The 11,722-nt window shown below is 36.6% G+C and overlaps 1 long non-coding RNA gene across 1 annotated transcript; it reads left to right on the forward strand.

Annotated features, from left to right (window-relative positions):
• The first annotated feature begins 3,282 nt into the window (after nt 1-3,282).
• On the forward strand, nt 3,283-11,489 carry LOC140709926 (uncharacterized). Its single transcript, XR_012090710.1, has 2 exons — nt 3,283-4,323; nt 10,789-11,489. It is a non-coding gene; the product is annotated as an uncharacterized lncRNA (long non-coding RNA).
• Nucleotides 11,490-11,722: the final 233 nt, after the last annotated feature.

The following is an 11,722-nucleotide window of genomic DNA, read 5'->3' on the forward strand; positions in this document are numbered from 1 at the left end:
TTATTTGATGTTTTCAAAGGGCAGTGAAAACTGAAGACCCACAGCTCCCCAAAATGACGAGGAAAAGAAGAAAAGCCTGTAAAAAATGGGAAATCTTGAATATCACAGTATGTAAGTCTAATTCAGTGATTTTCTAAGTACGTATAAAATGAACTGCTTAGTTTATGTACTTTCTTCTTTATCACAGGACTGTCTATAAAACTAGGAAGATAAAAACATACAAAATGCTTTTGAAACTTGGCCTATAGTTATTATTTATATACTTCTGCATTATTAATGATATGTATTATAACTAATAAAAATCTAAATAAAAATATTTATCCAGATATAGATTATTAGGACCCATTATTCTTAGAATCTGTTACCAATGCATAATTACATAACTTTCTCTGCTCTATATCCCTTTTTGCAGAAATTAAAATGTAGTCAATTAAAAGCGTCTATAAAATTTAAAATTATAAAATTGAAAGGGGGTATAAACATAATGGCTCCTGGCATGAAGATGTTATTTTAAGAAGAAAGAATAAAGTCCCGTTCTGGAAGGCAGTCCATCAGTCTATAAACTGTTATTGTGTCCATGGTCTATTGTAAATGGCCTTTAGAGAGATAGGTCTCCATGTCTTTTCTCTTATGACCTCCACATTACAGATCTCAGATTGTGACCAAGCCCATTGGAAACTATTTCAGTACCTGCCAAGAGAGAAGACCTTCCTTCAGGCCAGAAGAGAGGCAAATGGGAATGGTTAGACTCCTCAAGTGACCTTAGTATGCTCGATGCTGTTCTTTTTCCTGTTGAAGAGAATTTTTTTCTCTATATATTTATATAATTATAAGCATTTTATGTAAAAATTTATAAGTACAAATAAAAATCATGTTTAAATTAAAAACATTTAAAATAAAGGTATAAATAATCCATTCCAATTTTAAACTTATTTAAAATGTCCTTTTTGATACCTTGTTCATCAATTTTTATGATATAAGTATTCACTTGTTGCCCATTCTTCTTTCTTAACAAATAATCTCAGATGTAGTTTAAAATAGAATTTGAGATATTTTTGTCCACTGTTTTTCACAAAAGCTCTGGTGCCTCATGTTCAGGTTCACAAGCTTCTCATAATAATATATTTTAATATTATAAAACAGAGGAGTGCAGGTTGCAAGCTGGGAGTTCTTGGGCAAAATCTGGTCCCTAAGTATGCTGGCCTCCACCTATAGAGGGTCATTTAAAAAAAAAAATTGAACTAATCCTTAGAAATTAAGAGATTTTACAGTATAGAAAAAAATCCAGATTCTAGTTCTCTTCTGGAAAAAAACGAGAGGATCCGGTAACACTAGGACACCTTTTCACATGGCTGGAGCTGACTAGCAGAGAATATGTACACCCAGCCTGCTTCATCTGCTTATGTTACTTGTTTAAATGCCACAGACTTTGAGTTTGTGAACCTAGTCTATAAAAAGCCCAGGGCAAAGGATACTACTGGACATGTTTGAAAGTCTGTCTAAAAGCATACTTATGTTTCTTCCATTCTTTTTACCCACATCTTCATTTGTTGTACCATCTCAAATTATATTGAGCTTGACTTAGCCTGTAGTATAATGCCATGTTCAAATACCTTATCATAGCAAGCTGTTGTTTATCAAGAGTTGCACTTAAAATTTAGTTGCATAGGTTTCTTGCGAAATTTTCATTTCACCCACTTTTGGAAGTTGCTGTTTTAGAGCAAAGCTTAATTAAATTCTTACTTTGTAAAACTACCAGGTGATATTGCTACACTCTAAGAGAATTGGTTGATTTAAAATGATGTATTTATTATAAATGAACTTTTGTGAAAAACATTTTGACATGCTATAAATGAATGAAAACTGATACCCAAAATACTTACAAAGGATTTGCATTGCATTTTATTCTGGAAATTGGAACATCTGTTCTCTAAGTGGACACGTAAACCTTTTTAATTTTTATTTTTTTGCTTCCTCTTTAGGTGTATCTCAGCCTGCTGGCTGAACATGCCAAGAAAATATAAAAGCTCTTGAAAAGGAAGTCAAAGGAGACACCTTGGAGCCTGTGTTTCATCAGCCTGGGGCATTAGGGAAATCTAAGGAAAATGGAGATGAGGGTATGTCTGCTTCTGTGAATGAAAAGCAGAATTCTTCTTTTCTCCCTAAAGATAAGAAACAGCATCCATCTGACAGCAAAATAGGTAGGAAGAAGGGAAATGATGATCCTCCTTTGGCTGTCTCTCATCAACTGGAAAAAGTCTTACCTATGATTGTATTTAATGACTATGGAGAATCATTATCAGAAAACATTATATTACAGAATCTCCCAGGCACAGTAGAAGCCTTTAAGCCAGCAAAAGGCAAATTTATTACAGAAGTGAAACTTGGGGCTTTCAATGTGCAAATAGAAATCAAGAAAAACTTTTTCTGTAAACCAGGAATACAGTTCCCAACAAAAAAGACACATCCAAAATGTTGACAGCATTTCTCTCTCAGACCCATTCAGAGATGCTACAGTTCTAGGAGCTGCTTTCCTAAATGTAAGAATATATTGGTGGAAGAACTAAAACCTGAGGTGCCATCTAAACAAGAAGGAGAAATCGCCAGAACTGACAGCCCATTGCTGAAAGTAACCATTGAAAGAAAAGAAATTAAAGTCAACTACATGAGTAAGACACAGAATATACTAATTAATATAACTCATCCTAAAAGAAAGGAAAACAGTAACTAAATACAGAAACATGTCCTCCAATCGCACTACTAAAGAACCTTTCACGTCTCCATCACAGTCTGGTATTAGGCACCCTGAAATGCGGTAGCTTGAAAACAAGCATCGGAGTTGAGATTGTTTGTGTGTCTCTCCTCCTGGCGTGTGTGGTGTCCAGAAGGAGAATAATTTTGATGCAGTGGTGATTTCTCTAACCTCAACTCTGGAGAGAAAGAAAAATAAGCCTGACACACTATCTACGGTCTTAGATGATTGTGAGGTAGAATCTGCTATCTCTCAGCAGAAGGTCTTTAAAATTAGTCAGAACACCCCCAGAAAGAAACATTTCTCTGAGTCTAAGACTCTTCTCAAAAAAATTCTTCCTACTTCACATAATACCCAAAAGACCACAAGTTTAAGTAATGCAGATTTAAGTAAAATGCCTTTTGAGGACTCTAAAGATGTGGAAAAAGAGAGAAAAATCAACTTTGATATCCCAGGAAATATCACATCAGACTCACACATACAGCAAAGCACAGAAGGAATAAATTGTTTGCCAAATACCATTACTGACATCTTTCCAGTTCAAGATGGCAAAGACTTCAACTTTAGTTCTTCATCTTCTGTGAGCATGCAGCTCATAGAAGCAAAGGCAGCCAACGTCTACTGCAAAGGAAGCAAGACTCCACCTGCAGAATGCTGTGAGAACTCAAATTCTGTATCTTTCCCTTCTAGTCAAACTTCTCTGCAGTCTTGCACCTCATTCAGTGCACCTCACTGGGCCACCAGACATTCAAAACCTAAGGAAAACCCAGAGAGTACATTTTCTTTTAATCATTGTGCTGACTGTGTGATAGATTCTGAGAAGGAGCAGATTAATGTGACTGACAGAGACTTTAACAAAGCTATTTTACATAGTGACTCTCATGCAAAAGCACAGAAACTACTGGAAAGGAAGATTACGCCGTGTCTTAATCTCAGGCCTGCCTCTGGCAGCAGCCTAGCAGCTAAGAGTCTGCTCAATGGTGTTAGCCACAGCACTGTGGAATGGAACCAGAGTCACAGCAAGTCATCCAGAGATAGCAGCCCTGAGCAAAACAAAAGTTCTAGTTATGACCTTCATAACTGATGAGTTAGAGCAAAAATTAGTTAAGATAAAGAAACTATAGTTTTTTTTCTAATTGTCCCATGGGAATGAAAAACCCTAAAGAGTGACCCAGCTCTCTGGAAAATGTTAAAAAAGACAAAAGCCAGACATTACCAGTGGTGAAGAATGTGTGCTACAGAGATTTTGAAGACCTTTCAAATGAAAATGATGACAAAGTCTGTTTTCAAATGCATTTTTCAGCAAACAGTGCTGAGTCCAACTGTGCAGTGTGTGCTTCAGATAATCTGTTTCTTATTGAGAAAACACCGACACAATGATGTCGACCTACATGGTAACCAAGATAAAGAAAACCTTGGACTAACCAGTTTTAAACAGGAGCCAGCATAGTGCTAAAGGATTGCATCAATGGGGCCAAATTCTAAAGAAGATGAGAACAAAAATGACTCAAAGGAAAATTACTGTCACCAAATACACATGTTGATGCCACCTCAGAAGCAAGCTTTGAAAGGTATGGTGGGCTATACAGAATTATTAACTTTCATTATTTTTACATATTTTAGCTTTGGAAAGTCTTAAGATGAGGGCTTTTTTAAAATTGCTTGGGATGTTTTCTTTATTGCTAAAGATATATATTTTAGAGTTAGATGAACACAGGCAAGCATATATCAGTCTGTTTCTTTACATTATCACCCACTCCACCCATAAATAGTGCATCTCCAAGCCTGCAGTTTAATGTAAAAAAAAAAAAATCAATTTCTCTTTAAAAGGTTGATATATTGCCAAATCAATTTTATAGGAAATGTTAGCCTTTGCCATTCTTAAATAATCCACCATTTCTTTCCCTCTTGCAAGCTAAGCATGTTCAGAAGAATAGGAAGAATATGTTTGTAATAAAATATATTTTTAAACCTTGCTGTGGTGTTACAGAGGCATTGTATGTATGTCTTGGGAGGCCATGTGGATTAGTAATTAAAACAAAGGACAAAAAACAGAAACGACCATGCCTAATCCTCACTGAGCCACCATGGGGCCTCTGACCTCCAGCAGACCTCTGACCTTCCTTGTGCATTACTTGGACCAAACTATTGATAGAACCCAGAAGCTCTCCAGACCTCAAGAAGGGCTAAGATGGAAGTTCGTTCCTAAGTACGTAATTCTGCCTGTCTGCTTTCAATCTCGAATCAGCACTATATCATTTTGGTCACTTCATAGAAAGCCCTTGTTTTTTCACATGAGTCCAAATTATTTTACATTTAATGTTTGCATTATTCCATATTGTAAATTAAAATACATTTTGAATGAGTAAAAACTCCTTCCAAACTGCTGGTAATAATCCTAATAGCCTCAGAAATTATATTTGGAATGATGAAACTTAAAGGAGAAGGTATATTTTCTTTGTAGTTCTGTCTGTAGATTTTTGAATGCAATTAGTAAAATTTAGAAGTAGAAATAAAATACAAAAAGCGTAATCAATTACGTAACTGTTAGAATAAAATGTGAATTTTGCTTTGTAGACAGTAAGTGCCCTAGAACAGTATGAAAACTCTATGGTCATCTGCTTGATATGAACACCCTAAAGCAAGGACCATTAGTCATGGGGACTGCTTCCTGGTGCCAATATCCAGAAATCAGGATCAATGACATTAATCCCAACACTGGCTTCAGTCTATAGTTATTTGGAACTGCAAGGGAACCTGCAGTAAGAACAATTGTGCCTCCCAAAGGAAACACATGCTCACCTGGATGAATATATCTCCCAAGTTGACTCTCCTTCTCCCAGAGGCATGTTCCTCCCTGTCCTGCCTCTCCCAGTGAGAAATATTTCTTATGAAAATCAATAATTCAAGTCAGAATTCTCTCAAAGCTGATATTATACATAGATTTTGAAACTGCCCCATTTGGTAAACAATTCCAGCTACTGGTTCCCTGTGTTACTGATTCATTAAAAGGCTGTTCCTACAACTCCCTCCCTTTACCCTTCTCCTTGATCACTCTTCCAGCCATATTGACTTACTTCCTGGAGTCTTCCAGCCCAGATCCACATCAGGCCCTCTGCATGGACTGCTCCCACTACTTGGACCAGTCTTCCCCTGTATGTCTACATAGTTCATTCTCATCTCCTCATCTCCTTTAGATTTTTGCTCGCACAGCATGTTCTCAGGAAGGTCTTCTCAGACCACTCCATTTAAAATTGCAATCTGAACCATCTTCATTACAGCCCAGGCAAACACTATCCTTTTTCCATTTATAAATAGCACTTTTTGCCTTCTAATCTGCTATATGTTTTACTGGTTTATTTTGGTTTTGTTCTGTCTTCTTTCACTAAGATATAAGTTCCAGGAGGGCATGGATTTTTCCTGTTTTGGTCATTGCTATATTCATAAAATTAGATAGTACTTGTCCTGTAGTATAGGTGCTCCAATATTTATTGAATAAAAAATCAAATGCAGGGAAGTCACATCAGGTTTCTTTGAATAGTTCACATACCAAAACAAATAACAACAACAACAAAAAAAAAAAACCAGGAAAATAGTTTAACAGTTATATTTATATATATACCCAAATATTTGAATCTATAAATGTTTGCATAGATTGAACTCTCCCAGAACTATGGATATCTTTAAACTTTATTCAACATTATTGTCTTTATACTACTGGCATCTCAGGCTAAACCTGGGTAATTTTTTCAGGGAGTATATTGCTTTGAGAAACTGGGACACTTTTGGGCTGTTTTACCAGAAAATTATAAAATTGATATAGGCATAAACTTATGCTTACATTTTGAAAAGGGGTCCTCTAACCGCTTAACATCTATGCATGTGCCTCAGATTCAGAGTCCCTGACATGAGTGTTCACTGTAATATTTGTGTAGTTTCTTCCACCGTGTGTGTGTGCTTAGAAATCAATTAGATTAGAAGTCACAATGTGAACTGTCTACAGGGGCCAGGCAGGTGATGTAAATGAGTAAAGCAGGCTGTATGTGAGCAAGTCTGGAGTGTTGGTGAACTAGCGTGTCCTTAGGGAAGGAAAACGCAGGTCCAGTACAGACAGGCCTTCTGACTTTTCCAAATAGCAGGAGACCTGCATTCTTTAAGGTATGAGTCTGCAGATCATGAGATTTGGGAGACACAGTACAAAGTAAACAATCTGTGACCTCTGAACTAGATAAACAAGAGAAGGTGGGTGTGGTATGGGGGTGTGGCTGGAAGTAACAGCCATCGTGTTATAAAAGAAAGATACCAGTCAAACCTTTAATAACTAAACACTGAGTTCTTCCTCTACCAGGTAAGGGCTATACATTGTTGGGTAAAAGAGTAGTTGCTCAAGCTTCATTTATTCAGCTGTTAATGGAGTGAATATATCTTTAAGAGCTCTGCCAAAGAACCAGAAATTCTATATCATAAAAAAATGTAATGAGGAAACCAAAAGTAGGCTAGCCTGAGAAAATTACAATGAGAAGGATTAGATATTTTATATGGCATAGAAATAGCCATAAACAGCCCTTTGTATGTAATGTAACACAAAACTTACATACAATGTGTAAAATGTTTTATTTCTCCTAAAGTAGGAGTGATTCTAAGAGTTCATATCAAGGCACAAAGGTATAGAGGACTGCAAATCTGAGAAAGTTTGTGGTCCCATGCTCTGCACCAAATACTGGGAATAAAAAGATGAATAAAAAATTATTTCATTTCTCATAGAATACAACTGTTGGGATAGTTTCCAGCAAACTGACTTCTGGTGAAATTAGGAGCTTTCAACACCCGTGCTCACTTCAACATATCTCAGCACACGCACATTCCAAGATCCCTGTTTCAGTGGCAATGCCTTTTCTCCAGCAGGGCTCCTCCCAGATCTGCTGCTTTTCTGTGGTCTTCCCATTCACTTCCTAGGCCCTGCCCTGGCTTTCAAGGTGGTAGTTTTCCACTTTCACACACTCAGGTTGGTATCTCAGTCCATTTGCGCTGTTGTAGCAACATACCAGAGACTGGGTAATTTATAAAGAACATAAATTTGTTTTTTACAGTTCTAGAGGCTGAGAAGTCGAAGGTCAAGGTGCCGGTGTTAAGGGTCTGGTGAGGTATTAAGTGTCTTGCTGCTACCAAGATGGCTCCCTGTTGCTGTGGTAGACATAGAAGGGCAAAAAGCCCTAACTAGTTAATTCTAGCCCTTCTAAAGAATACTGAGCCGGCCGGGCGCGGTGGCTCAAGCCTGTAATCCCAGCACTTTGGGAGGCCGAGACGGGTGGATCACGAGGTCAGGAGATCGAGACCATCCTGGCTAATACGGCAAAACCCCGTCTCTACTAAAAATACAAAAAACTAGCCGGGCGAGGTGGCGGGCGCCTGTAGTCCCAGCTACTCGGGAGGCTGAGGCAGGAGAATGGCGTGAACCCAGGAGGCGGAGCTTGCAGTGAGCTGAGATCTGGCCACTGCACTCCAGCCTGGGCGACAGAGCAAGACTCCATCTCAAAAAAAAAAAAAAAAAAAAAAAAAAAAAAAAAAAAAAAAAAAAAAAAGAATACTGAGCCAATTCATGAGAGCAGAGCCCTGAAGACTTAATCACCTCTAAAGGCCCCACCTCTTAATATCACATTGGATCTTAGGTTGCAACATACAAATTTTGGGGGGACACATATATTCAAACCATAGCAATTGGTAAAACATTTGTGTTTTTTAGTGGATTAATATATTGTTGCTACAAAGTGATAGTGTGTATTTTAACAGAGTCCCTCAAGAGATTTGAATGTCTTCATTTCAGTACAAATTGCCTGACTCCTTGAAAGGCTTGATAAATATCTACTGGGTATTCATGGAATAAAGGGGAGGCTCACATGTGAAGGAAGATTACTGAGCTATAGATTCAATGCATCACGTAAAAACTTTCTATCATATTGTAGTATACAAGGATTAGACTGACTCAATAGGGAATAAATTTGAGTCTGGGGTGTGTTCAAGCTTATACTGAATGATTACTTGGTAAAAATCACCTTCTATATTCTTTGCAAACCTAAGAGTTCACAAACACCAAACAGGACAGTGGAAATGATACTTTGTAGTTGGTGGGCATTTCAATGGTTTTCAGATCACATTTTAAAACACACTGTATCCTTTCCCCTACTTTGAAAAGATCAAAAGTATATGAAAAGATCCTGGAGGAAAAGTCTTACCACCATATCCCAGCGCCATACTATCACACATAGTTTCCTAGGTCCATACGATTTCTTTTGTACTCCACACTTTCAAAAAAGAATTGCTATTACATGTAAAATATTTGATATCAGAAAATTATCTTCCTGATGAATGCCTTCATAGTTAACCTAGACTGTCAATCTCAAAAAATAGTGGAAGTAGAACAAGCATTGGAGAAATGGCCAGAGATCAGTTCTATATTAGTTTTAAAAGTTCCACCACTCTGTTACATTCCAGCGAGCAAAAGTTATCTTGCTCATTGTGGCCACTCCAATAAACATTAGAAATTAGTATGTAGAAAGTGAACACTGAATATTATAGAACAAATGTTGTTTTCCTGTCACCTTCATAAGAGTAGGAGTCCACCGTAAAGTAATGGAAAATGAATTAGGCAATGATTCTTCCTCCTCACCTGTTTAACCTCAACAAGTGAATTGTATCTTATTTTTTTAGAAACCGGGTCTCACTGTGTCACACAGGCTGGAGTACACTGGTGTGATCATAGCTCACTGAAGCTTCAAACTCCTGGGCTCAAGCGATTCTCCCACCTCAGCCTCTCAAGTAGCTCAACAACACGTGCATGCCACCACACCCAGCTAATTTTAAAATTTATGGATAAGTCTTGCTATCTTGCCCAGGCTGTTCTCAAACCTCTGGCTTCAAGCAGTCCTCCCTCCTCAGCCTCCCAAAGTGCTGGGATTACAGGTGTGAGCCACCTTGCCAGTCCTCTGACAAGTGAATTTTAAGTTGTTACATAAATGGATATTAATAATTATATATATATATTAATAAATACACTTATTTCTTCATAGATATATCCCATTTGTTAAATAGTTCTGAAAATAAATTTTGATATTGATAAATTCGATTTTAATTTGCAAAAATCCAATTGTAAGTACTCATTTGCTGCTGGGAATAGAATAAAAGTAAAGGTCAAGAGTTGGCCTCTTTTAAAATGTATATTTCCTGCTTTTCATACAGTATCAAAAGGTAACAGCAAATAAAATATTAACTTTAACCCATTACATTACTTTCCAGGAATTATATGTTCTCCTGTTTTTGTTTTTTTACTTTTTCAGTTACTTTTTTTAAAGTTTGATTGTACTGCAGTAGTTTGGGGTTTCTTTCTTCTAATACACAGTTTCATGATGTCATGGTTTGTGATGACAGAAAGCAGCAGTTTGGAATGATATAAAGTATTTCAAGCTGTTATTGATTTAAATATGAAATTAACAAAGCCTTCATGCATTTTGGCATTTTTTGACTTTTCTTCATTTTTAGCCAGCATATGCAGCAAAAGTATTATGAAATGTGTATACTCCTGATTAATAAAAAGTCAAACCATAAGTACTTGAGTTTAATAGAAAACTCAATATCAAAGATTATAATTACACATGGTATTCAGGTAATAACATTTTATTTCTTTACTGAGAGTTTAGGGGACGTACTTAACAATTTACTTGCATTTCTCCACACTAACTAATATAGTAGCAAGCTAATACCCTAGGAATACCTGTTGAATTGAATCCACTGAGGCAATGCTTGGTGATCACCCTCCCCACCTTTTTCTCCATATAAGTCTATTTTTTTTAGAGATACATGACTCTTTTTGTTAAGTAATACAAGTTTGACAGTAAACCGTAAAAAATTTGAATGAAATTATCTAGTCCTAGTCTACTGTAATTATATGTTTCAATGACTGGACTATATTATATTTATGTCTTGATTTACCTATCTTGAAAATGTTGTCTCACTTTCATATTTAATGTGGTTTAATCTAGATTGGTATTTGGAAATAAAGAGTCTCTGAAAGTTACCCAGGAATTGGTCCCAAGAGGTGGAAGAGCTAGTGATGGTTCCCAGGAAGAAGCAATTAACCAGTGGGCCGGAAGGAGGGAGCAATACAAAGAAGGCAAAAGACCCAGTTCAGCAGTGGGGAGCTCATTTGCCAGCAACACCACAGAAGAATCCAGTGAGTAGACAGCTTCTTTTCCAAAACCATAGCAAATACAACGACTTACTGAAACATAACCAGTCTCCCTTTCCTTTATCTCCAGAACATAAACTCTTGCTTGAACATGGCAATATAGTGATTACAAGCTTTTATATAAAACATATTTTTGGAATCATCGACTATTATCCGCTAAGGAATTTCAACTTGGTAAATTACTTTCTTGAAAACACACGACTGCCTGCTAAGGGCTGCTTTTCTCTTGATACAAAAAAACTAGCTATAGGGTCCTTTATTGAATTAAATTTGTATCCTATTTCTAGAAATTTGAGCTGGTTTACAAAAATATGTATAATGTAAAAGAATAAGATAAATATGTTTAATTATAAGCAACATTTTTTCTTCTAATTTTAAAATTTCTGAAATGAGGGAGTCTGTTTAAATGGATGTGTTCTTGATAATGTTTCTCTTTCTATTGAGAGTCTAAATCTCAGTCCCACAGTCAGTGGCAACTGAGAGTGAAAGATAGCTTGCCAATTGGAAATCCAACTGAAGGGAAAACATGGGTTAAAGAAATAGAAGGGGGATTTGTACAGTTAGCACATACTACCACTAATCTGGCTCTAAGAGTCTAACAGCTAAAGTTGTTAAAAGATACTTATCCAACGAATAGACATTTGCTATTTGCATATTATTTACCAAAACAACCAAGTTGTTCAGGAAAACACTGATACTGAAATGAGCAACTTTTATTAAAGAGAGAA

This window comes from Chlorocebus sabaeus, chromosome 23, assembly GCF_047675955.1.
Source record: "Chlorocebus sabaeus isolate Y175 chromosome 23, mChlSab1.0.hap1, whole genome shotgun sequence".
Taxonomy (NCBI): domain Eukaryota; kingdom Metazoa; phylum Chordata; class Mammalia; order Primates; family Cercopithecidae; genus Chlorocebus; species Chlorocebus sabaeus.